This window comes from Phyllostomus discolor, chromosome 3, assembly GCF_004126475.2.
Source record: "Phyllostomus discolor isolate MPI-MPIP mPhyDis1 chromosome 3, mPhyDis1.pri.v3, whole genome shotgun sequence".
Lineage (NCBI taxonomy): Eukaryota > Metazoa > Chordata > Mammalia > Chiroptera > Phyllostomidae > Phyllostomus > Phyllostomus discolor.
Window position 1 is genome coordinate 57,358,320 of NC_040905.2, and position 27,217 is coordinate 57,385,536.

General features: G+C 37.4%; 1 long non-coding RNA gene across 1 annotated transcript; it reads right to left on the reverse strand.

The window, feature by feature from the left end:
- Window positions 1-395: 395 nt before the first annotated feature.
- LOC118499483 lies at window positions 396-13,777 on the reverse strand. The gene is made up of 3 exons (XR_004901981.1): window positions 13,673-13,777; window positions 3,168-3,173; window positions 396-456 (listed from the first exon to the last, which is right to left on the reverse strand). It is a non-coding gene; the product is annotated as an uncharacterized LOC118499483 (long non-coding RNA).
- Window positions 13,778-27,217: the final 13,440 nt, after the last annotated feature.

A 27,217-nucleotide genomic window follows, 5' to 3' on the forward strand; every position in this document is an offset into this window, starting at 1 on the left:
ATCTACTCCCTCTTCCCCTACCTATCTTGCTTTCCTGAGTAGATTCCCTGATTGTAGACTGCTTCGTCCCCTCGGACTTCAGCCCTTACCAATACCACCCCTAGGGTCTTGGATGGAAATCTTGTCCCTGACCTCCAGATCCACACACTGTCCAGTTCCCTGGATCTATCAGAAGGAATAAAACAGAATCCAAATCTCCAAACTACTAATCCATACATCATTCTTCACATTAGATTGACTGACTCACTGTCTCTTCAGTAAACACTGTAATTTATCTTACTGAAAAGCATAATCAAGATGACAAGTTCCCAGTTGGGACAAGGAGAAAGGGGAACGTGCAAAGAGTTTAACATAGAAAACAATATATTATTGTGTTGGCCAAAAAGTTCTCTCAATTTTTTCCATAAAATAGAAGACACATTTTTCATTTTTACCAATAACTTTGTTGATTTGGACCTTTTAAGTAAGTATGTCAGCTATCTCCCACATGGTACAAATGTTGATTGTTCTCAGTTACTGTCTCAGTTTGATTGCTACTAACTTCAACTGGTCTACCTCAACTGTGGAGTATCATCTAGTGAGAAATCTCCAGCACGAAATTTTGCAAAACACTTTTGAAGTGTTCAATCAGTCACAGCACGTTCTCCACACACTGCACAAATCTTTTTTTGTGATTCAGTTGCGTTTTTAACTTTCTTGAAATAATAAAGCATAATATGCAGAAAATGTTGCTCATTTTCTTCCATCTTCAATATTAGAATGGCTGCAAAAAAATTCACCAATTTTGATAAGTTTTTTTTAATGCACACTGATATCACAGCTGTCACAATACAATCTAACAAAATTGTTGCAAATGAAGTTAAAGACAACTAAGTGCTATTAGAACCATTTTACAGAAAAAGCCAAACTCTTTGGCCAACAGTACATATGGTCTTTGAATTAACCAAATATAGTACTAAGCTTTTGTTTTAGTTTTTAATATAAACTACATAATCAGTGACCAAAATATCACAACTTAAGTTTTACACTGGCCACACTGATCACATAGAGCTATCCAGTACAAACAAGCAACAAACTTTTAGTTTAATAGAAATCTGAGTTTTTAAGGTAGGCTTTGTAGAAGAAAAAAAAAATTTCCTCCCCCTGGCCAGCATGGCTCAGTTGGTTGGGCATTGTCCCACAAAGCAAAAGGTCGCCAGTTTGAGTCCGGATCAGGGCAAATGCCTGGGTTGTGGGTTCAGTCCCTGGTGGGGACACATATAAGAGTCAACCAATCAATGTATCTCACTCACATCAATGTTTCATTCCTTCTTCTCCCTGCCATCCCCCTACACTCTAAAAAAAGCGGGGGGGGGGGGGGGGGGGGGGGGGGGAGACACTTTCCCTGTACCTTCTTAGGTTTAGTGTCAGGGGCTGCAAATTAAACACACATAAGACATATCAACAGGAGGGAAAAAAACCAAGTTCATTTACAAGTATAATGAGTATACACACAGGTAAACTCAGTGAAGAGTAATTCAAATGAGTGTTTAAAATTGGGACCTTGTATACAATCTTAACAAAAGACGATAAATTATAGAGAAGTAACAAAACAAAGGACCAAGAATTTAGGCTTTTAGGGGAAATAAACAGAAAGTAAATGTATAAGGGAAAGCTCTGTTAGTAAGGTGCTGACTTTCCGTGTTTTGTGATAAGATCGCTCCCCTCCTCCAGGTACAAGTGAGGGATGGTGGACATACCTTCACAAAGGGAAATTTGTATCCTGCTTTTAGATAGAAAAGGGAAGTGTAGAGATCTCCTCCAGGGTCTGCTATTTCTTAATTGCCTTCAACTCAAAATAATCCTTATGCCAAAGTGACATGCATGTTTGAGGTAGCATGTTTCGATGTCCTTTAGCATAAAATGGAGTGCGAAGAAAGGCCATGTGCTTCAGGAACTGTAGGGATTTGAAAACACCCAGCCTTGGATCTAGGAACAAAGTCTGTTTTAGTGATGGGTCTTTATTTCATTTTGTGAAACTGATGCTATGAATTATATTTGATTCGACAGAAAATAAGAAGACTTGAAACTAAATCAGCAGATTAAAAAACATAAATAATCCCTAAATTGTCTATTCATAGGAACTTACTATATTTATCTTCCTATATTACTAGGGAGTTATACAAATGAATATTTGGGACCTGAAACCTTCAAATAAAAAGCATTTATGCTCCATAAGTAAATGCCCTATTACTGGCAAGGTAGTCATCTCATTTTTTATAGCTTTTAATATATCTGGGGAAAAGTAAATGGTAGTTTTCTCCTAATTATGAAAAACAAGAATCCCTATTTCAAGAATGGGGGAAAAAATGTTCTTCAGAGAACATATTAGAAGAGAACTTGTGATTTTTTTTACCTCAAGCCAGCATATTCAATACTGTGTTTATTCTGGTGATGAGTGTGGAGTAGAAGTGAAGAGTAACAGGATTGAAAAATACAACTAAACTGTGAGGAAGATAATTTTGAACACCCTTACAATAGTCCAAATTAGCCACAACAGCCTGCAGCCCCTGCCCTTCTCTCCCCCTCCCCACCTTATGGCAATCTGTCTTTAATATATTTTTTTTTCTATCTAGGGAACTAAGATTTCAGTAGCATGAATATTTTTTATTTTAGTCTCAGGACCTTTTATGTATGTGATGCTTCCTGCCAAATAGTTGAGCCATTAGAATTATACATCTAGCCTGTAATAGTGTGTGTTGTCCTTTAGTTGACCGTCTGCACCAATGAAAGGCACTGTTGTGAAGACATGCCCCTTTGCCCTTGTGGTTACCATTTTATTCCGAAGGATTTCCAAGGGTGAAGCTATTATATTGCTCCAGCTACTGTATTCACCCTATTGAGTCACATTTTGGCTAAAAGCCTAATAGAAGGCAGAGTCAATACTGAATTCAGATGAATTTATTCTTCAATATTTTTTAAAAGACTCTTTTATAGCAAGGCCCTACTGGCAATTAACAGCAATATAATTGACAGTTATAAAATCACAATAACATAGACACATGTGTCGTGTAATTTAAGTAATGCATTTAATTTAAGTAAAGAAAAAATTCTTATGTACAGTGAATTTCTTTTAACCTGTTATTGACTTTAACCTAAATTCAGAAACACAGTCTGCTGGCAAAAACATTGACCTCTGTATGTAGCATTAGTTATAGCTAAGAATGTGGTTACTCATATAAAATAAAATATTTTTTAGAAAAGTAATACTGTTCTGATAAAACATTACCCAAATCTTCAAAATTTTAATAATGTAACAAAAACATTATAAAACAAAAAATAATAATAAAACTATACAATACTAAAAGGAACTCTGAAAACCAGTATGCCTCATGTGACCCTGCTTCTATGGAGAAAGCAAATTCTAAATCTAAAATATTCTATCATCTACAAGCCTCAAAATACTTCAACACTGAGGCAATTGTCTTAATTCTATTTGTGTTTTAAACACAAACTGAAGAAATTGATCTCTCTCTAAGCACTTGGGTTTAATAGTCCTTGGAGTCACTCTGTTACTAACTTGCTGTGTTATCCTAGAGAATTCACTTTAAATCTCTAGATTTTGGTTTTCTCATTTATAAAATTGGAGTAACAGGAAGTACACACTTCAGTGCTTTTCCCTTTAAGATTCCTTAGAGATGCTTCAGAGACAGCAAGAGAGAAGCTCAATTTTGTGTCTATTATGTATTGTGGTCCCACACAGGGACACCATGAAAAAGTGGGTTGGAGGGGATTTAGCTAACTCCCAAAAACCACCTCAAATAAACGTATGACCTAAGTAGAAACAGTGTGCTGGCTATGTAAACACAGCCTCAGGACGACCCTCTAGCCGCAACATACCTGCAAACAGGCTGCTGCCCCCAAACTCCTTCCATATAGAAATTCTCAACCCACCACTGGACGCACCTACTATATCATTTTTCAAAATGTTACTTTGGGTTTTCCCTCAAAGTTTTTTAAGTGACTAGTGGGATAAAATGAGTATGGGTCTTATAGTTGGACCATTGGGACTCAAATTTCAAATCTGCTTTCTGTGAGACCCTGGGCAGCTTCTTTAATATCTCAGAGCCTCAGTTTCTTCATTTTTAAAACTGAGGATAATACCCAATCCACAAAGTTTCTGGGGTGATTAACAAAATACTGCATATAACTGGGATATTAAAAAATTGGGTGGCTTTTCCTGGGCTGTGTGATAACTCCCCAATCCTTTCAGCTGATACCCCTAATGCATCTGATAATTCCTGAGACAATACACACATTGTCATCCTTTGCCTTTCAGATTCTGGTGTCCTCAGATTTCACTTCTGCTGTACTCCATGTGAATACCAGTCTCATTTCAGTTTTCATAACCATTCACAAGTAAAAGTGTGATCACATAAGGTGGCTCATATTTCTCTCTTCCTGGCTTCCTCTCCCACATCTATCTCCACCTTTCCTGACTCCCCACGATTGGCTCTGAATTTTCCTCTCTCTATTATGATAAACATCTTGCTTACTGTAAAATCTTGGCAATAGCTATTATTCATATCATATGTTTCTAGCTCACATATTTTACATGCATTATTTTTAACAGTTAAGAAAATATAATTCTAAAAATGTCTAAGCATTGTAATTACCTTCCCAACATTTATTCTACCAATCCCTGATTATTTCATAGTCATGCTATTTAAGATAAATTGTGTTCCCCAAAGTGTGGGCCATGGATCAAAAACTGTCAACACAACCTGGAAACTCATAAAAATGCAGAATCTCAGGACCCATTTTATACTAATAAGTTGGAGCCACAGAGAACTTCATCTCTCTTAACACACAATCCTTGAGACATCACACAACTCATACCTAAACCAGTTAGCACCATAAATCCTGGTCTCTGGAATCAATTTCACATTTGTATAAAGCTCAGATTGTGCATGTGAGTGATGCTTAGGGTTTGTGCTTTGTATTTGTGAGTACAGGACCTCTCTTCTCCAATACACCATCCCTCAAATATGAGTAAGAAAGTATCGGACTCTACCTGTTTTCACAGGCATCTTATAATAATGAAGGAAGAAAAAGCCTGAGGACAAATCCCTAAAGAGGGTCGCAGTGAGTCTCAGCAGCGTGGAACCAAAACTTCGATGAACTGTCCCCTGAAGCTCATCCTACCTTTTTAACATATAAGCAAGCAAATTCAGCTCAGCTAAGTGGGAAAACCATGACCTAAGAGCCAAATCAGATTTGTATGGCTACAAACTAAGAGTGATATTTATATTTTTAAAAGGTGTAGGAAGAGAAGAAAGAGGAAGAAGAGGTGGAGAAAGGGAAGAGGAGGAGAAATAGAGACATATGTGGCCCACAAAACCTAAAATACTATTTAGATCTTTACAGCAAGTCCACTGACCCCTTCAATGGAGACATCTACATGCTTTCTCTACCTCTTCATGCATGTTAAGCCTGGCACCTAACAGCTACTCAATTAATATCATTCCTCAATACCACTCTCTTGCTAATGTCTTCTTTCTCTAAGATTCTGTGATACAATACATAACTAAGCAAGTAAAATATGCATATCTCTTGTAAAAAATCATATTTCCTTACATTTTATAATTCTTTATATTCACAAAGAGATTGTGTTGTATTTTGTAGTGGTTAAGAGCACCCGTCCTACAACAAGGCTGCCTGGGACCCGATACTGATCACTCACCAGTTGTGAGACTGTGGACAAGTTATTAAACTTTTCCATGCCTCATTTTCTTTATCTAAGTTGGAATAATATTTGTAGTATCTACCTCACTGGGTTGACATGGTGGTGAAATGAATTATTACATGGAAAGCACCTCAAATAATGCCTAACACATGGTAAAACAAATTAATAAATGTTATCTTTATCATATCTCTCCTTTACGACATTCTAAAAATGTTTAAATACCAATCAAGATTCATCATAATATTGGTACAGATGTATAATTGTTTAACAAATGTTCACAGCTGAGGGGAATAAAGATCAGATTGTTCCCAACACTACAAACTGTGTTAATAGCTTCACTGCTTTTAGCACGTTGTTTTTGGGTAGTGATGGTTTGGATTGGTAAAAATGTTCTTTATTGCCTACCAGTTGTCCAAATGTGGGTACCTGGACAGGAACAAGAAAGAAGACTAAAGCAGTACCTGAAGGAAATCCCATTCTGCTTTCTCCTTTATTGGTTTAAATGCTAATCTGCCACTTCTGAAAACAAGAAATATCCCCCAGAGCATTTCTTTTGACCTTTCTAACTTCCTTTCCTTTCTTTCCCTCTGACTTTATTTTTAGATGGATATCAAACAGGAAATTCCACTCCACTAAGAAATGGTGAATTTTCTAGCTAGAGATCAGAGGGTGGAGCCCATTGGGAAATCAGTAATGGAGAACTGACCAGGGGTTGGGCAGGGGAAGGAAGGATGGATGCTGGTAAAACAAGAGGCTATATCTATTTCTTTTCCCCCCTACTAGGGATGAAACCAGTAGCTTCCATTTATGCCTAAGGAACAACTTTTAAATAACACACCAGTTGATTTAAGACAAAATTCAAAAATCAAAAGACTGGCAAGATCTACAGAGCAGATATAGCCACTGAGCTATTCTAATGCCCCAACACCGGATGGATGAGAGTGTTCAGGGTACTGAGAGACATAACAATGATTTGCCACTTACTGCTAAGTGTTGCCAAATGTGCTTTAAGTACCTCATGTACTGGAAATACACTGCAAATTACCTTCCTTATGTTGTGAATAGGAACAGAAGCTTTTTCTTCCTTTCCTGTTTATATATCGATCACTGCATATTCAAATCCACCTCTTCTGCCTTATAAGAAATTGTTGTATAAGATGTACTTTATAACACTTCATACCTTTTGGATTTGAAACCATAAGATATTGCAGAGTGTGACCTTTCTGAACAAGTCTATTAGCTTAAATGAGTTTTCAAATTCTTAAGCCAAGAAATATAAAATATATTTTATATAACTACTGAAATTTTTGCAAATTATTCTGAAATTTTCAAAGATAACATTAGTGTAAACTGAATCTGGATTAAACAATCAATGGAAACAATGCTACAGATCAATATTACTAAGGATTGCTAGTATTGGTTTCTGTAGTGTAGGAGATCTGGAAGCTGGCTTCCAATTGGGAAATTAGCATCTTTGCTAAAGCTTTCACATAACAAAGTAAAAAAAGTGATGTTTTTACATTAGCAAACTGGCAAGCTCCCATAACAAATGTAGAAACTGTCCTGCTAATCATAAAATTTCATTTCACAAAAATATTGTTTAATAAATGATTTAACACTATAAAAACTTTCTTAAAGATTTAATCTATTAAAAATCATCAGTAAGTAAGGTGCATTTTAGTATGTCCTCTTTATTACATTTAACTATTTCTATGTTGTCTTAACTTCCATTTTTTATTGTTGTTCAATTACGGTTGTCCTAATTTTCCCCCACTACTCTCCCCCACCCTACCCACCACTCACCCCCCCACTTTCAATCCTCCCCCCACCGTTGTCTTTGTTCATGGGTCTTTTATACATGTTCCTTGACCTGACCCTTCCTTTTCTTTCCCTCATTATCCCCCTCTCCTCCCCCGCCCTCTGGTTATTGTCAGTTTGTTCTTTGTTTCCATGCCTCTGGTTATATTTTGCTCACTTGTTTGTTTTGTTGATTAGGTTCCACCTAAATGTGAGATCATATGGTATTTGTCTTTCACTGCCTGGCTTATTTCACTTAGCATAATCCTCATTAGTTCCATCCATGAAGACACAAAGGTGTAGGAGTTCCTACACAAGAGTTCCTCTGTGTAGAATTCCAATGTGTAAATGTACCACAGTTTTTTGATCCACTCTCTTACTGATGGGCAATCGGTCTGTTTCCAGCACTTGGTTATTGTAAATATCTCTGCTATAAACATAAGGGTGCATAGGTTCTTTTGAATTTGTGTTTCAGGATTCTTAGGGTATAATCCCAGCAGTGGAATTGCTGGATCAAAAGGCAGTTTCAGCCCTGACTGGAGTAGCTCAGTGGATTGAGTGCGGGCTATGAACCAAAGCATCGCAGGTTCGATTCCCAGCCAGGGCACATGCCTGGGTTGCAGGCCACGGCCCCAAGCAACCACACATTGATGTTTCTCTCTCTCTTTTTCCTTCCCTTCCCTCTCTAAAAATAAATAAATAAAATCTTTTAAAAAATACTACTTTTAAAAAAAGGCAGTTTCATTTTTAGTTTTCTGAGGAAATTCCATACTGTTTTTCACAGTGGCTGCACCAGTCTGCATTCCCACCAACAGTGCACTAGGGTTCCCTTTTCTCCACAACCTCACCAGTACTCACTGTTACATTTAACTATTTTTTAAATCAAGTAATATTTGCTTATGATAAAATACTGAAATGGTAAATAAGAGTAAATATATCCATATATATGACTCTCTTTCATCACAGACACCATCACAGAGGAAACAATTACTAAGTTTATTGCATTCTTCCAAAACTTTTAATACAATTTAAGAATATATATCCTTTTGTTAACATGAATGGGAGTATCTTCCACACTTGGCTTTTTTTTATTTAAATTTTTTAATGTATTCCCATATGATCTTAGCAGCCAATATTCTTTTCCATCTAAGGATCACATCCTGAAATCTGAGCACAGACACAACATATTATTTATGTTTCTCAGGGTGCCTTCTACCTATTTAATATATGTTACAAAAGAGAATGGTTAGTTAGATAAGTATAAGAAACACTTGGTCAAAATAGATAAACAGCCTCCTTGGGGGGGGGGGGGAGATCTACCCACAGGGCTCCCGCCAGCTGCCACAGGATGAGAATGAGTCTACCAAACATGATCTGCTTGGGGAGGAAAGGTGGCCAGTCTCTCAAAGGAGAAGGGCCAAGAGTCTTTTCTTCAATGGGCTTTTATTGGGTTAGTTTTGGACAGGAATACCGGTAAAGCTTATTAATCATTGTTAGGCAGTAAGGATCAAACAAATAGATAGATAACATCAAACAAATAGATAGATAATAGATAACATATAAAGAACTCTGAGGGCCTATTTTGAGTCAGGGTCAGATAGCTAAAGAGCCAAGTGAACAAACTCACTTCTTACTTGGACCCTTATCATTTAATTGAGAGCATTCTAAACAAAGAAGATTTCATAGGATTTTACATATTCTTTCTTAGGCCTGATTGCCCTAGGGTACCGGCTGTTTCCAGCAGAGGGCTACACCCACCACCTGCGTTGTTTCAGGCTTAAATCATTGTTTCAGGCTTAAGTCAGGCAGGGGAAGTAAGGCAGCCAAGAGATTAGGAGACTTCTCGAAAATTGAATGAGGACTCAGGCTGTGTCAAAGTCAAGTGGCAAGGGTCCATCACCCCCTTTTGCTATAGCCCCCCAGGTCCTTCCCTGGGACCTCCCTATGATCTTGCCTGTCTTAGGTCATTCCCAGCTTGGGGAATCTTACCTGTCATTGGCTAACTGATCAAGCATTGAGGGCCAGGCATGGTGAAGTAAAAGGATCAGAAGCGGCACCCCTGCCAGGGAAATAAGCTTTGTCTCCTTAGTGGCTTATGGTCCGAATGTTGTTAACTTAGCCTTAGCCATGGGGGGTAGGGGAGAGGTCACAGCTTCTGAAACCAGGCAGGGAGGTTCCCAACACTCCTTTTTTGCTGAACTTTCCAGATTCCTGAATATGGTAATCTGCATTAGTGACTCATTAAAAAGTTTATGCAGTACACTACATTTCACAAAATGACTCAAGCAAGGAGTTTTTTTTGCAGAGGAGTGTCTTTTGGAATTGGTATTTCAAAGGACATACTTTGGGAACTGCTACTACAGCAATCATCCTAAAAAACTGCTCGTAGATCATTGTATCATGCCTGTTTTATAAAATAATAAAACTGAGACAGAGAAAGTTTAAGTGGCTTCCCTATAGTCACCAGCTAGTAAGTGAGAATGGCATCAATCCACCGGACCTATCTTCTGCTCCCTCTACCACACAGAGCTCATCATCCTTTTGGCATCACTAGGCACTAATAATATTAAAGAAATATTTCTTGTCTTTAACTGAAGATACTGAGTTTAAAAACATTTTTACAGTATAGGTCTGAATATCAGAAAGGCCAAAAAGCACACATACTACATCCAAAATGTGCAACAGGGATATAGAGAAGAAGGAACAATTGTGGACAGAGGAGTCCTGGACAGCTAATCTGTGTCACCTGGAGCATGTTACTCATGCCCCTCTGCACTTAGTTTCTTCAGCCACAAATCTAAGATAATGTGTTTCTGTTAGAATTTCTAAACAAATCAAATGAAGGCATTAACACAAAACCTGAAAACACAACCAGTATTCGTTCTTACTGCCATCTCCAACATTTTTTTCCAACTCCCTTCCAGTCTTAACCTTTATAATATTTTTAAAAATTAACTATTGCAGAAAATTATATATCCTTTCTTCATGATTCCCATAAACTTCCAGCTTCCTGGAATTCAAAAGTGCTAAATCTTTTCAAAATACTCCTCTGAATTAAAAATATTTCTGAAGATATCGATATCTAATTTGTGACAGCATGGATGGACCTGGAGAGTATTATGCTAAGTGAAATAAATCAGTCAGAGAAAGACAAGCACAATATGATTCACTTATATGTGGAATCTAATGAACAAACAAAACTAACAAAATTTTTTTAAAAGTATAAATATTTTCAAAATAACTGTCAAGCCTTGTAATTTTTACTCACAGATTAGGAAATAGAAATAGTAAGTTAAAACCAGTCACAGAAAACAAAAATGCAGTGGGCCTCAGATAACAGGGATGAGAGAGAATTTTGGACCTCAGGTCAGGAAGTGGCCTGAAGGAAGAGTAAGCAAGACGTAGACCTTTCCCTCTCCCACTAAGTGGAAATAGAAGATAGCAATAGAATATAGGGTATCACTATCACTCCATACTTTCCCCAGTCAATAACAGAATTCACCTGCAGTCAGTTTTCTCTAATCACATCCGTAGACCTAGGAATATTAAAATCATGGGACACTTAGTATCCAGCCTTTGCTTTAAGTTGCTTACTAAATTACTAGCATATCTTGACCCATCTCTTGATATTCCCTGAATTTCTGACCATGTCTCCTCTTCCTTGCCATAGTTATCTATGAACTCTTGGCTTTGGCAGAGATCATGCCATTTCTTGAACTAGTGGGCCTCTTGCCTTAGCAAGATGCAATGTCTCCTAATAAATTCCTATAGTAATGTACCATAATTTAACATCAATTGCATACCACCCTGCTCAGTACTAACTTTATACAGGGCTAATTGACCACCCACCATCACCTACTAGATCTAGACACCTTAAATGAAGTAACCGAGTGGTGCCTGATGCATTTTTTAATCATGAACATAATTTTCCTAGCCTGAAATTTTAGCTAAATTTTTATAAGACATTGAAGAAAAGATTTTTAAATAGCTATTTTTTATTTTGGTAATTACACCACACACCTTTTATGCAGCAGTTCACATATTCTGTTGGCTTCAAATCTTTTTCCAACCACTGCTTCAACAACCCATTCTACGCAGACTTAAACCACTTTCAAGCTGACACAATCTGACAGGCCTTCGCCCTGAGCAATGGGAAAGAGGGGCCAAAGGATAAATGTTTTCTCTATATTTTCCCCTCATTTGTTCTGAGATGTACTTTACATGGTTTCTCAGAAGGTCCTACGAGACTGAAAATCAGTTGTCCATCGGCGTGACCAACTAGATGACACATGGTTGTGCTGGCTCTTCCTTCTTCCCGTTTAACATCTCTGCCCTTGTCTTCAGTTCCTTAAAGACTACATTCCGAAATAAACAACTCCTCACACAGGCCTGTGCCTCAGGCTCTGCATGTGAGGGCAAGCTGGTGTATTCGTCATGGTCCAGATGAGAAATAGAAACCGCACCAGAAATTTGAACAGAGAAAATGTAGTATTAAGAATTAACTTGTAGCTCTGGCTGGTGTAGCTCAGTGGATTGAGTGTGGGCTGCAAACCAGGCATCGCAGGTTCGATTCCCAGTCAGGGCACATGACTAGGTTGCAGGCCATGGCCCCCAGCAACCACACATTGATGTTTCTCTCTCTCTCTTTCTCTCTCCCTTCCCTCTCTAAAAATAAATAAATAAAATCTTTGAAAAAGAATTAACTTGTAACACAAGGAGTAACTGCAAAGGCATAAGAGAATACTATAGAACATGAGAAAAGCAGATAAAGGGAACAGTCACTACTTCTAGGGCTAAGATTAAGTGTTCAAAGAAGGAATAAATTTGCAAGAGGGCTCTCCCTAAGGGTGAGTCAAACCTCATTAGAGAAGGTGCGGCTGCAGCCCTTGGATGGCTGAGAAATTAGCTGGAATGCCTTGGTCCGGTGCTGGCCAGGACAAAGAGGGAGTGCCAAGAGGGGTGCCAAAGAAGGAGACATCTTCTGGGAAGCAAGGAAAACTCTCAGGGAAGCTGCCCCATGGGGTTCTGGTGAGACCCTCCAGGAAGCTGCAGGCAAAACTGGCCAGGAAGCCACCCTTCAAAGTGTTGTTAAAACTCACCAGGAAATCACCCCTGGCATGTTAGCAAAACTAGCAGGATAGTGATCTTGACTGCAAGCTAAAAGAAACACACTGAGAAGTCAAGAGAAACTCCTTCCTCCTGCAGTGTCCTTCCAGCTCTTCCTATCAACAAAGCTTAAAATTGTGCCAGCTGGCTAAGGAAAAATGTTTACAGGTTCCAGCTCCAGTATTACAAAGCAGGGAAAAGAAGGGTGGATTGAAGAGGCAATAAGTGACAACCAGCACAACAGACCAAAAACAGCATTCTACCAATAATGGGTAATATGTGTTCTTTGTCCCTGGCCATTTACCAAAGTATCAGGACAGAAAAGCTCACCCATGAACAGCAGTTCCCTTCCAGAATATGCCCAAAGCTCTTCCCACTCACCTGCCGTTCTTTCCCTTTAGAATCCCTGTTTCCCAGCTCACAATAGTACCTGAGCCTCTCTTTTCACGACTTACGTTTTCCACTCATCCACTCCTCATCTCCATGACTGTGTGTGAGAAATGCTCGTGGTTCCATTTGGTCCGTAAGATCCCGTACAGGCCATGCCGACTAATGAGCTCCTCTACCAGGGAGAGGCCTTCAGCACCTCTCTCTCTCACCCTTTCTTGCATGTAAGGCTCTGAGCAGAACCTTTGAGTCCAGTGAGGAGGTGATCTCATCATGTCAACTTCTTTCTCACTCAATAAATCCATCATAATAATTGATAAACTTTGGAATGGTAACCTCTATTAATAAAAATACTGCCCAAGTCCTGTTATTAAGAAAATTTGTCTTGAAGTCAGACAAACCGGTGTTTGAATTCCGGCTCTGCCATCTGCTCGTAATCAAATATTTAGACTTTTTTAACCTTATTTTCTTGTGAAAAATGGAAATAATGTGTGTTTCATATGGTTTTAAGAATTTTAAAAAAGAAGCATTTATAAGAAGCATTTATCCATACAACAAATACTGAGTTGGTGAAAAAGTCTGCTTAGCTTTTTCCTATAAGATAAAAGAAGCACTTTTCATTTTCACCAATAACCTTATTAATGTGGATATTTTAACTATGTCGCCTATCTCCCACATGGGAGAACATTGATTGTTCTCAATTACTGCCTCGATTTGATCACTATCAACTTCAACTAGTCTACCCAACCTAACCATGGAGCATTGTCCAGCAAGAAATCCTCAGCATGAAACATCATAAACCACTTTTGACACGTGCAATCAACCACGGCATATTCTGCATACACTGCACAGATCTTTTTTGTATATTTCAGTTGCATTTTTACCTTTTAACTTTCTTGAAATAATAAAGCATAATATGCCAAAAATATTGCTTATTTTTTTGCATCTTTAACATTAAGATGGCTACATAAAACTTTACCAATTTTGATGTTTTTTTAAATGCACTTTGATATGACAGTTGTCACAACACAATCTAACAAAATTGTTTCAAATGAAGATAAAGACAACTAAGTGCTACTGAAACCATCTTACAGAAAAAAAAACAAACTTTTGGCCAACCCAATATTATTGACCACCCACTATGTGCCAGAAATTTTGCTAAACATTAAGAGAAAAGGTAACATATATAAATATCTGGCTTATGGTAAAAACTTAAAAATAAAAGAACTTCCTTTTCTTTTTCTTCCCTATATGATTGTGAACACTGTCCATAGTAAGTGAGCAACAAAATTTTGTTATTATTCTTCTTCTTATTTGTGTTTGTTTCTTTTATAGGAAGCACAAAAGAAAAATCTTTATAGACTACATTTATACACCAGCATTATTAGGGCTTAGTCCTATGGATATCCAGGAGGTTTTTTCATGAAGGTTTCAAATATTAATTATTCATATGAAATATGCTAAAAGAGGAAAGTATCTCAGATATGCTGCTGTGTGTGATTAAGATCATTGTTAGTGGGCATATATGCTCTCTATTGCACCCATTATAAATAAGGGTACATATGTCAAATACCTTTGACATTCTTATTATTTCAAAGATTTTTGTAAGCATGAAACATTAACATTTTACATATGGGGATGGAGAGGTTAAATCATTTGCCCAAGGTCACTTAGTACATCAGTGACATAATTACTAGTTAGGCTTCCAGTGCCATGGTCCTCCTGCCTCTTCCCTCTCCTTGAGAGAACATTTGCCTACAGTGATGCCTACTTGCCTTTTACTCTTAAGAAAGTACACTGGAAAAAAGTACTTGTATTTTCTCCCAAATCAAATTAATCAGAAAATAAAATTAAAGCACATTTATTTAGCAGAAAGCTACTCTTTCCATTAATGAGAATTTTATTAAATATAATAAAATATTTCAGGCAATTCCTTTCTTCCTGGTGTTTTTTTTTTTTTTCCTCTTCCTTTCTCAGACTTATTGAAAAGCATTTTTATTAGTGCAATAATAGGCTCCGGGACATGCAATTATATTGAGATGCTGACACTTTCCTGTTAGTTGCAGCCTTTGGCCTGAGGCCAAACAGTGAGCCCAAGCATATGAGTTTCTCTGCAAGCAGTCCTGGCATGCCACTCCTGTGCATTTGTCCTTACAGCAACCTCCAATTTTCACCCACTGTAGGGAGAATTAACTAATTTTTCCTCCCAGTGCAATTGATCCAAATAGATACTCCCATCTCTTTTTTAAGGAAAACCAGAACTTCCTTAGGAAATTTTTGGAGGACGTAGTTAAGGACAGACCTGATTAGAGAAGCTTTACTTCACTTTCATCTGGGGAGATATCATAAAGTGTTTCATTACTCTATGAGTCATTTACAAACATGAAATGCAAATGCTTATGCCTTTGCCATGAGTTTTCTTTATAGCTTTCCCTTCTGTACAGTTTTTATTACAAATTCTCCTTCTTCCAAGCACTGAGCCAGCGCATTTTGGAGTAAAACCTAGATATCTACTATAAATAAAATACAGAAACCTAACCTCTGGAGCTTTTTTAAATTTTTCAAGCAAGTATAAACCATCCTTAGAAAAGAAAAAAGAAACCAACAGTGGATGCTTCTGAATCCACTCCTGCTTTTTGTTTAAAGAAACGAAGCCCCCAGTCTTCTCCTGTCTTTGCTAGATACTATGCTCTAGACCTACCCCACATAATCCAGCCTCCTTCTTGGAAGTGCTGTAGTGTTGTCAGAAAACACACATACAAACTTGATAAACTTTGTTTTTTAATTAGATGTAAAGCATGAGAACATGCGCACACAACTAAACTACACCCTCTAAGGGTGTCTCTGGTCTGAGTGTGAACTAAAACAAAAGCCAAAGTTGGTCCCCACCTTCCCCAGCCTTAACCAACAATGTCCTGATGACCTTCAACCCCCACAAGTCCAACTACCACTTCAGCAAAGCCTGGTGGTTTTATGGCTATCATTTCCTCACCCAGGAAATCAAGTTTAGAAAGAGTAGTCCTCCAGACCTAAATTTGGTGTGAAGGACTTCTGAAGGAGGCCCCAAACATTCATATTTCTTTTGAGCTACAGTGCCCCACCACTGACCATATTTCCCCCTCCTTTCTCATGAATAAGGCCACCCTTGGTTTCCTGGGGCCATTTCCATCCTATTTGATTAGGACCCTGACTGCAGTGTATCTTCCTCCAGTTTCCTTTCCTCAGCACTGACCAGGCTGCTGCTTGAATCTGGTCAGACCTCCCTGGAGGCAAAGCACTGTCCCCCACTGTGTGATAAAGATCATCACGCACACTTTGACACACTGATGCTAGCCCAGAGCAGGCCCAGCAGGCAGGCCCTTGGATACTAATGGACTTTTGCACACCTTCTTTTAGGTTGGCCCTACAGCCAGGTACCAGACAACTGAAATCCCAGCCCTACCCAGCCACCTCTCCCCAGCTAACCTCCAAAGATGCCATATACCTCTGAGCTAGTCTCAGGGGTTCAAGTTACACAGGAATCAGAGATGACTGTGTAAAGGAACAAGAGTCTCCAGGAACCTCTGCGGTACAGACCAAGTGTAAGATGTGGAGAAATTAAAGTTGCAACCAGAATAACATTTTTATAACAGAGGGGAATTATGATGAGGTAGCTAGCTGCTGATACTGTATTAACCACCAAATCAACTCCATTTTAGCATCACAAAGGAATGAAAACTGCTTGAGAGACAAGAATGAGTAAGGGCCTGGTAAACAGGTAATAAGTGAGACTTTGAGTCCCCCCTCTCTCTCACAGATAGATTCTAAGTTAAAGAGCCACATTCCCACACTGATAGAGCAAGAGAGTACAATCTACACACTGGTTTTTAAGCATACACATTATTCTGTTCTTTTATGTCATCATAATATGATCAACAATATACAGAAACATAAATGTATATATGCAGATGTATGTATGTATGTATATTATGTCACATACACACAAATATATAATGGGTATACATTAGATTTATCACAGTACCCACTGGAACCTCTCTTATCAGTGAAGACATTCTCATGTTTTCTACCCCTCAGAAATGTATATACCCTTCTATTAAAAGTTCCCTGACAGCTCTCATAATTTACATGAGTTCTGGCCCCTTCCCACCTGTCTTCCTACACTCAGATTACAGGTCTTAGCCTTCTGGTATGTTCTCTCTCCTATCCACTTCCTTCTATTACTGGCTAGTGCATCCCCTATTTGCCTTCATCTTGAACTAGCTTCCTAGCCTCCTAACCCACCAATATTTTACCACTTTTTAAAAATATTCTACTCATAGGTAAGAAATAATCCTGATATAATCTTGCCTTATAAATCTCGTGTAAGCACATCACATTTTTTTTGTCAAATTACTTCTCTGTTTTTATTTAGAGCCCTAAAATGACATGGACAAGAGTAAATATAAGCAAGTATAACTAATAAATTTTCTTCTAAGTTACCATTAAAATCAGTATGTGGATAATAATTGCCATTCATACCACTAATGGTATTAATTTTGAAGCTAGCACCAGAGAAACATTAGGGCCACACAATTTGGAACTTACTTATTTCATTGAATCTAGTTGTATAAAAAATTGCAGAGAACTTCTTTCTATTATACCCTAATTTTTATGATGCTTGAGAAATATACATTGGTCACACTTTATATACAGAATGAGTAAAAATTTTACATAATATGAGTATTACTATTTAAAGCCTAAATGTCACCTCCAGGCAGAAATAAGGAAAACACATATTCAACATTTGGTCTTCTTGACCTACCAGGTTTAAATTGTAGCATTGTGTGCAAAAAAAAGAAAATTAGAAAGAGTCATAGCTTCAAATTTTATACATAAAATGAGACTTTACTGATTTTTTTTAACAGATGTTAAGATTTTCTACTAATCTCCAAATAAGCAACTAGGGCTCAAAGCTAAGGAAAAGCAAGAGCTTGAGACCTCCAAATTCTAAAGAGATTTACCAAAGATTGGAGATGGATCCCTTCCCCAAAGCTTACTAAAAGTCTGCTGAGTGTACCTATCCATTAACTACTGCCATTCTACCACTCTCTCTGTTGTCTATATTAGCCACATCCAGGAAAAAGGAGAAAGACATTGGGATCATCAGCCTTGTTGGAAATTCAGAGTCACACAATTCATTTGGTGAGGAAAAACTCTCTTGCCTCCTCATGGGGAGGGGAGAGGGGTACTCCCCACCTACCAAACAAAGGAGGAGGAATCCAAGAGAATCACTTGTGAAGTTCAAAGGAGGCTACACAGAGGAGAAGGTGAGTAGTGTATGTCACTCTTCAATGTCACAGCTCCTGAGCCAGCAGACATATTCATCTGCCTCAGTGCTTATTTCAAGAGGAAAAAAAAATAGAGAACTGGGGAGATGGATAGTTGGGTGAAGACAGCTGGCAAGTTCACACCAGTTGTCCATGAGACAAGTGAACCCTGCAGAGCATAGCTGGGCCTGAGCTAGCTAAGCTGAATTCCACCCAAGAGGAAGACCACCATTCCAACCTGAACCCACACAGTAGAAAGACAGAGTGAGGCAGCCCCTCCTTTCCCAACCACCTCTCACCCTGGACCTCTTTAAAGAAGTCACACACATACCCTCAGAGGAGACAGCCTTCAGATGTCTGCCATGCTGGGGCCAATAAAATGGAAACCAGAGAAGCAGTGAAAACAAGTTATGAGACAATTCCCTTCCCCTCATCCTTTCTCTGTCCTTCCCACAATGCCAGAGGAGGTAGATCCAGCATAAACAAGAAGACAAGACATTCAGGACAGACAGTGTGAGACCCTTCTTTCCAACATGCTAGAGTGACAAGAAGAAAGGAAGAGCAGACCTCACACCTTTCCTCACTTCTAGCCAGTCCTGCTCTAGAAGAAGGGATGGTCATACAATTCAAATCAGATAGTGAATAAAAGGTTTTAACTAAATTAAACTGAATCAGCCCAGAAAGCAAAGCAATTTGCCTAGGATGTGTCTATGGCTCCATAACTCAGACAAAGATTCTGAACAGTATGCTTGAAGGCAGATCTTAAGATGTTAATAATCTACTTGGTTGAAACTCTTTGATAAACCAGATATATTTTTATAGACCCCCAAGCATGAATTTGCACAATTTGGATTCATATCAAATTACTACCATGCACTTTAGTTTTGAAAAGTATAATGTTTTGGAACTTAAGTAGGTGGGTATAGCAGCAGCCACCAAAATGTCTTGACAAGGGATGTTTATGAATCTAGCCCAGATGTAAGAATCTGTAGCCATGCCAGATGGTAACCAAGGCGTTGTCTATACCCAGTAAAGTCTAGCTGTGCTGGTCTCAGTCACCTCAAGTACAAACTCTCAATGCTGTTAACTAGTAAAATAAATGATTTATTTAATATCCTTGTCCTATCATGCCAAAAAAGAAAGACAGAAAGAAAGAAAAACCCTGATAAAATGGCTTTGCTACAACCAGGGGGCACTGGTCCAAAATTTTTCTTTTGTAAATTCTAGGCTGATGTCCCATTCATAATTCAGCCATGAGTCAGTTTTAAAATGAACAGAGCTACAAATGCAATCACTGCCCAGCACAAGCATGATTGCTTTGGTTGTATAAACCTAACTATCTAAATTTATATATAATTTGATTAGCTACAGAAAGAACAGAAATCCAAGCTTAATATTGATGGTGAACAAGTATTATATTTTGATTGATTTTTCTGTGCTTGTGAAGATTAAGAAGCCCATATTATTTGACACTGAAGTCTTTCATTTTCTCTCATGTTAATAGTTGTATGAACATAGTCCCTCAAAGTTTTTTGTCACCAGGAGTCACATTAAAACCACAGTGGGTCAAATAGCAAATAGCACCAAATTATACAAAGTACTTTTGTCCATGGCATCTGCTTTGAGCAGGACAAGCAAAACATATGTGGTTTATCAGAAATCAGAATAGCCTATATCCAAAGATTAAAACTGCTATTCCAATCTGTTTAAGATATTTTCTGTTATGATTGTATTAATTAATGAAATCAAAATACAAACACCCAAATAACTACATCTATGTTGTTGGAAGTAAAATTGATTTCCTAATGATAATTGACAAAAAGCAAGAACTAATAAATATGATTGGGTGCAATAAAAAAAACCTATAAATTGATGTCAGGCTGGAAACACAGGCTTTACAAAATAACTGATTGCTTTTTTTTTTTTTGCTTACTTCATTCAATTTTAGCTTTTGCTATAAATTTATAATTTAGATTCATGTAAGCAACCAACCAACTTCTTTTATTTTGCTTGGACTTCTCTAGACTTTATTTAGAAGGAAGAGAAGTTTTATGTAAGCAACTTAACTCCATTTTTTCTTTACAGAATTCCAAAGAGATTGTCCTTATAGAGTTAACTCATCCTATGCAACTGTTCCCATCAACTTTGGAAGCCAGTGACATTGTGACTGTCTAAGTGTTCTAATGATTCATGATGGGAACCAAATTTAGCTACAGTTCGCTTTTCACTGTACTGACACTCTATTTTGAATTGATCAAAAATAAAAGTGCAATCTGTTGTTCTGACCTGAGCAGACACAAATAATCTACAAAGTTCAAAAAACTAATTTTAAAGGTAAAAATAAATATACATATCTGGTCTATGTACATTCAGATTTTAAAAAAAAAAAAAACAGGACAGAAACAATCTGCAAGGACTGTTTCTTAAATTATTTAGATAAAGCTTGGAAAAACAGAAAACCCATGAGGCTATCCAATTTCATAAGGTTTCTAGTTTGATATTTAGGCAAAAGGTAAGTAAAGGCTCCAAATTCTTAACTGCTTAACTAGGAATTCCTTTCCACATCTCAAAAGAAACAAAAGGGAAGGGAAGGGAAGGGAAGGGAAGGGAAGGGAAGGGAAGGGAAGGGAAGGGAAGGGAAGGGAAGGGAAGGGAAGGGAAGGGAAGGGAAGGGAAGGGAAGGGAAGGGAAGGGAAGGGAAGGGAAGGGAAGGGATAAACAAAAATGAAATCTCATCTACAAAGACGAGCAAAACATACTGTAATACTTCTTTCTTTTTAAAGACTTATTTTATTTATTTTTAGAGAGAGGGGAAGAGAAGGAGAAAGAAAAGGGGAGAAACATTAGTGTGTGGTTGTCTCTCACACACCTCCATCTGGGGACCTGTCCAGCAACCCAGGCATGTGCCCTGACTGGGAATCAAACCCGCAACACTTTTCTTCACAGTACAGCACTCAATCCACTGAGTCACACCAGCCAGGGCAAAATACTGCAATGCTTTTGAAAGTAAAAAGATATTGTAGAAAAAGATAAAGGGCTATTGTTCAAAAGTGGTATCATTACAAGATAGTTTACTTTCTGTCAATAAATATAAATTCCCATCAATGTGCTAGACACTATCCTAGATGCTAGTGGACACCAATGAAACGCATAAATAAAATTTACCTCATAATAGAGCATATATTCTAGTAAGAGAGGCAGATAATTCACTATATAAACCAACATATATGCTCCAATGGTAGGTAGTAATAAGATCTATGAGAAAAAATAAGCTGTGGGATAGAGAGATGTGGGTGGAGAAACTTTTGTAAATAGGTTATTCAGCAAAGGATTCTCAGAAGAGGTGACCTGTTTTTAGAAAGACCTGGGAGATGAGAAAGAACCAGGGGAGAATACAGGGGAAGATTGCTTCAGGGGGAGCATAAAGAGAACCATGGTAGGAATTTTCTCCTGATTACTCACATCTTCTGATTCACATGCCAGCCTCCTCTAACTCTCACTGATGTGCTCAAATTTTGTCAGGTTTTTTCAATGATAATTTCTTACTAAAGAGTGACTATGTTTTCAGTGCATTAAAATCCAGATAATATAAATGTACCTCCCTTTTAATAATGTTTTTTAAGGGCTGGAAAAGATCTTGGAAACAAAGTAGTTCATACTCTCATTTTATAACTGTGGAAACTAAGCCCCAGAAAGCTATATGTTCTGCCTACTGTCATATGACTAGCTGAGAGTAGAACCAGGAGTAAATTAAATCTTAGCATGAAACTTTTCACAATCTATTTTGCCTTGCAACATATCATTTCCTCAACTAGACTCTGAGCTCCTTAGGAGTGAAAGGAAGAAAGAAAGGAAGAAAGGAAGGAAGGAAGGAGAGAAGAAAGAAAGAAAGAAAGAAAGAAAGAAAGAAAGAAAGAAAGAAAGAAAGAAAGGAAGGAAGGAAGGAAGGAAGGAAGGAAGGAAGGAAGGAAGGAAGGAAGGAAGGAAGGAAGGAAGGAAGGAAAAGGAAGAAAGGAGAGAAGAAAGGAAGGAAGAAAATATGTACATATAGTCTATTATGGTACCTTTGACAAAACTGGTGGCCAATAAATATTTTATGAATGAACAACAACTCGTCTATGTTAACCATTTTCTAAACTCCCCAAATTTCCTCAAGTCTTCTATAATCCCTGGTGAAGTAGTTTTGTGTCTCCTAATAAAGTTCTTCAGTAAATAGGCAGGGATCTATTTCACTTACCATTGTATAAGTGCTGATAGGATTTAGATCCAAATGGTTCATGATCTAAGTTAGAAATAAAGAAGAATCACGTAACATGCTCATTTTATACTTGGGTGGTCCTGCTGAATAATATGTAATTTTGCTGATGAGCACTTAAGGAAGAAACTTTATGTTTACTGTAGAGACCCAAATACATTGTCGGCTTGAAATAAATAGTCAATATTGATAACAGTCAAAATTTAGGCAATGTGCTCTCAAGAAAATATATTGGTCTCTGTTAATTAGCACATATGCTATGAATACACATTTTCTTACATACAATATTAGGTTTCTTATGTTGTTATATTTGCAACAAGTATAACCCAAATTAGGTCTACCAAGGCAATTATCTTTTTGGCTATATAATTTGTCAATAGTAACAAGCATGGAAAATATATAACTGGAGTAGTTGACATTTCTTAAAGAAAGCAAATTCTTCCTAAATTTGTTCTTCCCTTACATAAGCAATATAAAAAGATTTAAACTCCTGGAGAAAAACAGCAATAAAAAAATTGACCTGGTTTTCTGTGCCCAAGTTCCCAGTCCTTTGCACAGCAGAAGTTAAAAGTCTCAGCTTTTCCACCATGCAATGCAGAGAATGTGGTGGGAACAGAATGTGAGGCAACTCAGCTGGAAAATATCTTAGATGAAATATTTTTGTCGAGAACTTTTCTCATGTGAATTTGCCTCCAGCTTGGTATATACCAGTCAATAGAACATGGCATTCATTTAACTTCATGTCTTGAGGATTCTTTTTTTAATCAACAAACTGGCAGCATAAGCCAGCAGAACAAAAGCAAAAAACAATGCCACCATGTTTAACAAGAGCTGTATCTCTTATGGGGTTAACAGACAAGGGTCCAATCTTAATGTCCTCACAGGTCCTTTGCTGTGATAAACGGCAATGAGAAAAACTCCTTAAGGCTCCCTACCTAATTGGTTTCTTCTCCAAATCAGGTTCATTATTACCCAGAGAAAAAGAATTCTTTTTTCTTTTAAAGATACATGTCAAGTTTGATAGTTTTTATTCAAAGTGAATAATAACAATCTAAATCTTAAAAGCATGTTTTCTCCCAGATGTGCTGATGTCTCAACAGGTTCTTTTTTTATATCAAGAAAAACAAAGCTCTGCTTCGGGCAACTGCCTCTCAGATTTCCAGCCTGTAAAAGGGATGTCCTGGACAGAACAGCAGCCTATCCAGCAGGTGTCATTTGATCAAAAACATTTCATGTACACAAAAAAGTAAGAGAACTATATGAAAATGTGACAGCTGGACAACAAATTTAGAAATCAATTAACTCCTCAATGATGAAACAAAATTAAAGTTATCTTTATTCCAGTAAAAATTTGTATTCTAGAGCAGTGGTTCTCAACTGCTCTTAAATCTAATCATTCTAGGATAATCATCTCCATGCATGATTCTAATGTGCAGATGGAGATGGGAAACAATGTAACATATTAACAAGAAAAACTAAAAGAGAAAGTTAGACCTAAGTCCAAATAATTCCTTGGAAAATAGCAATAAACCAAAAAGGAAAAAGAAAAGAACCTTAAAAGTCTAACCCCATTCATCCAAATGGTCATTTAACATTAACATTGATCAGTAATCCACTACTTTCCTATAGAAATCAATCTTCAGAATTGTAGCTAATCCCTACCCTGCAGTGGCCAGCCCCACTGCAGCGTCCTCAACCCACTTCCCAGAGTCCTAAGGAACATTTTTCTCGTAGTCACTGCTGTTCAACTGGATTGAATCTGGCTCCAAAGTTGCCAGGGGTCACACAATACACAAAGGAGCCCATCGCTGCATGCTTATCCATGGTAAGAATACCATGTACACCCCTAGAAACCCTCTCTAGATTAGCCTGCAAAAAGAAGAGGTCATTTCTGCTGAAAATTTAAGTGTTTTTTTTAATTACTTAAGGTAATGTTTGCTCAAAGATCCAGAATTTTTCACTTTTGTAACAATTACCAAGATTCTAGGATAGGGGATTGAAAGAATGAGTTGATCAAGATGTAGTCATTACATTTTTGCTTTTTTCTCTACACCTTCAATGAGGTATAATTGATGCACAAAAAACTACACATATTTGATGTATACAATTTGATGAGTTTGGACATATGTTTACACCCATGACACTGTCACTACAATCAAGGTAATAAACCAACCCAACACTTCCAAAACTTTCCTTGCATTCCTTTGCTGGTTTTTATTGGGGGTGGAGGTTGAGGGGAGGTTTGTTTTTTGTGATGAGAACACTTAGTATGAAAAGTATCTTAACAAATTTTTAAATGCAAACTATTGTATTTTTAACAATAGGTACTATGTTAAACAGCAAATCTCTACACTTATTCACCATGGATAACTTGAACTTGACACCCATTGAAGAAGAACTCCCTATTTCTCACTCCCCTGCCATTCTACTCTCTGCCTCTATACCTTTGACTATTTTGGATTCCTCATATAAGTGAAATCATACTATATTTGTCCCCCTGTGACTGACTTAGTTTACTTAGCACAATGTCTTCCAGATCCACCCATGTTGTCACAAATGATACAATTTCCTTCTTCTTAAGGCTAAATAATATTCTATGGTGTGTACATACCACATTTCCTTTATCCATTAATCTGTTGACAGACATGGATTGTTTCCTTATTTTACCTATTGTGCATAATGTTACAACATGGAAAGTGCAAATAAATCTCTTTGAGAAACTAATCCAATTATTTTGGATATATGCCTAGAAGTAGAGTTCCTGTATCACATGGTAGTTCTGTATTTAATTGTAGGGGACTACATCAAACTAAATAACTGCTGCACAGAAAAAGAAATAATCAACAGTGAAGGAAAGGCAATCCATTGAATGGAAAAAATATTTGTAAACCATGTGTCTGATAGCAAACTATGTATCTGACAGAAAAAAAAAACCTGATTAAAAATTGACAAAGACCTAAATCGATATTTTCAAAAGAAGACACACAAATGGCCAACAAACCAATGCAGATGTTGTCAACACCATTAACCATTAGGGAAATGCAAATTAAAACCACAACAATATTTCACCTCACCTGTTAGAATGACTATTGTCATAAATAAATAAATAATAACAAGTGTTGATGAGCTTATTATATCAATTGAAACCCTTGCATCTTGTCAATGGGATGGAAAATGGAAACTATGGCCACTATGCAAAACAGACCTCCACCTCTGACACCAATGGACCTATAGTCTCTCCATAGAGTCACAAAAAGAAAAGAATTCATCATCACTAAGCCCTTATTTTATGAAATGTTAAACGGACTTATCGAAGAAAAAGAAGATAAAAAACATGTATAGTAAAATGACAGCAAATTCACAATTATTAACAATCACACCTGAAACAAAAACAAACTAAGCAAACAACTAGAACAGGAACAGAACCACAGAAACGGAGATCACATGGAGGGTTAGCAACAGGAAAGTGGGAGGAGGAGAAAGGGGGAAAAGGTATGGAGAATAAGTAACATAGATGGTAGGTAGAAAATAGATGGGGGGAGGGCAAGAATAGTATGGGAAATGCAGAAGTTAAAGAACTTATGACACATGGACATGAACTAAAGGGGAGGAATGTGGGTGGGAGAGGGTGTGCAGGGTGGAGGGGAATGAAGGGGGGTAATGGGACAACTGTAATAACATAATCAATAAAATATATTTTAAAAAAGAAAAGAGAAAGAAAAGCAGACTAGATCAGGACTCAATCCTTTAAATCTCATTTTAGAATTTGTAAATAACTCCACTTCAGTTTAGTCAGAAAATAAACCTGTCTCCTGTTAGCCCTTTTCCACAAAGAAATAAGAATATTGCCTTTTTACTTAGGGGCCCATGGGGCTCCTAGAGGTAAACTGGTGTCAATCATTCTTCAGACAAAGATAACTATAATTTAACAAAACAAGGTAGGGGGAGAGTCTTGATTTGTAGTATTTGTCAATTTTCCTGGTGTATATACTCCCATCATGGCAGAGGTCAAACTACCAATGGGATGTCAATTAGCTAGCAAAATTTCTAAGAATATAAAGATTAGGTCTGGTGAGTCAATACACGAGGACTTCAGCACGCCACTGCTTGTCACTATCCAGCTTATTTTACCTATGTCATGTTAAATATGTGTTAAAAGCATGTTCCTATAGAAGTAATCATTATCCATTCACAAATGATAAAATATAATTTGATTACATTTCATGGGGACACATGACTTGAAGAAACTCCCCAACCAAGATTTTTACACTTTAAGCCACTTACCCCTTCCTAGTCCCTTAGAGGAATCACATTAGCAATCTTATTCCTTTATTCTTAACAAAATTTTAACTTGGTGGCTTTAATTTGGGCATTTTTTATGATATTATAGTGTGCCAAATACTGTCATATTGCTCTTCCTAGTTCTGCAGGTCCAGGAATTTTGTAGCTCTGAGAGAATAGCCACAATGCCCATGGAGTCATTCACAGACAACTATTAATGAATGAGTTCTCCTATCAAACAGCACCAGTGTTGTAGGGGAAAGTGAAGAAATGACATCCCAGAATCTCTCTCCTTAGGAACTGCAAATGGCAGAAGAATATTCTGCAACATAAATTACAACAGAGATCAATTATATGACC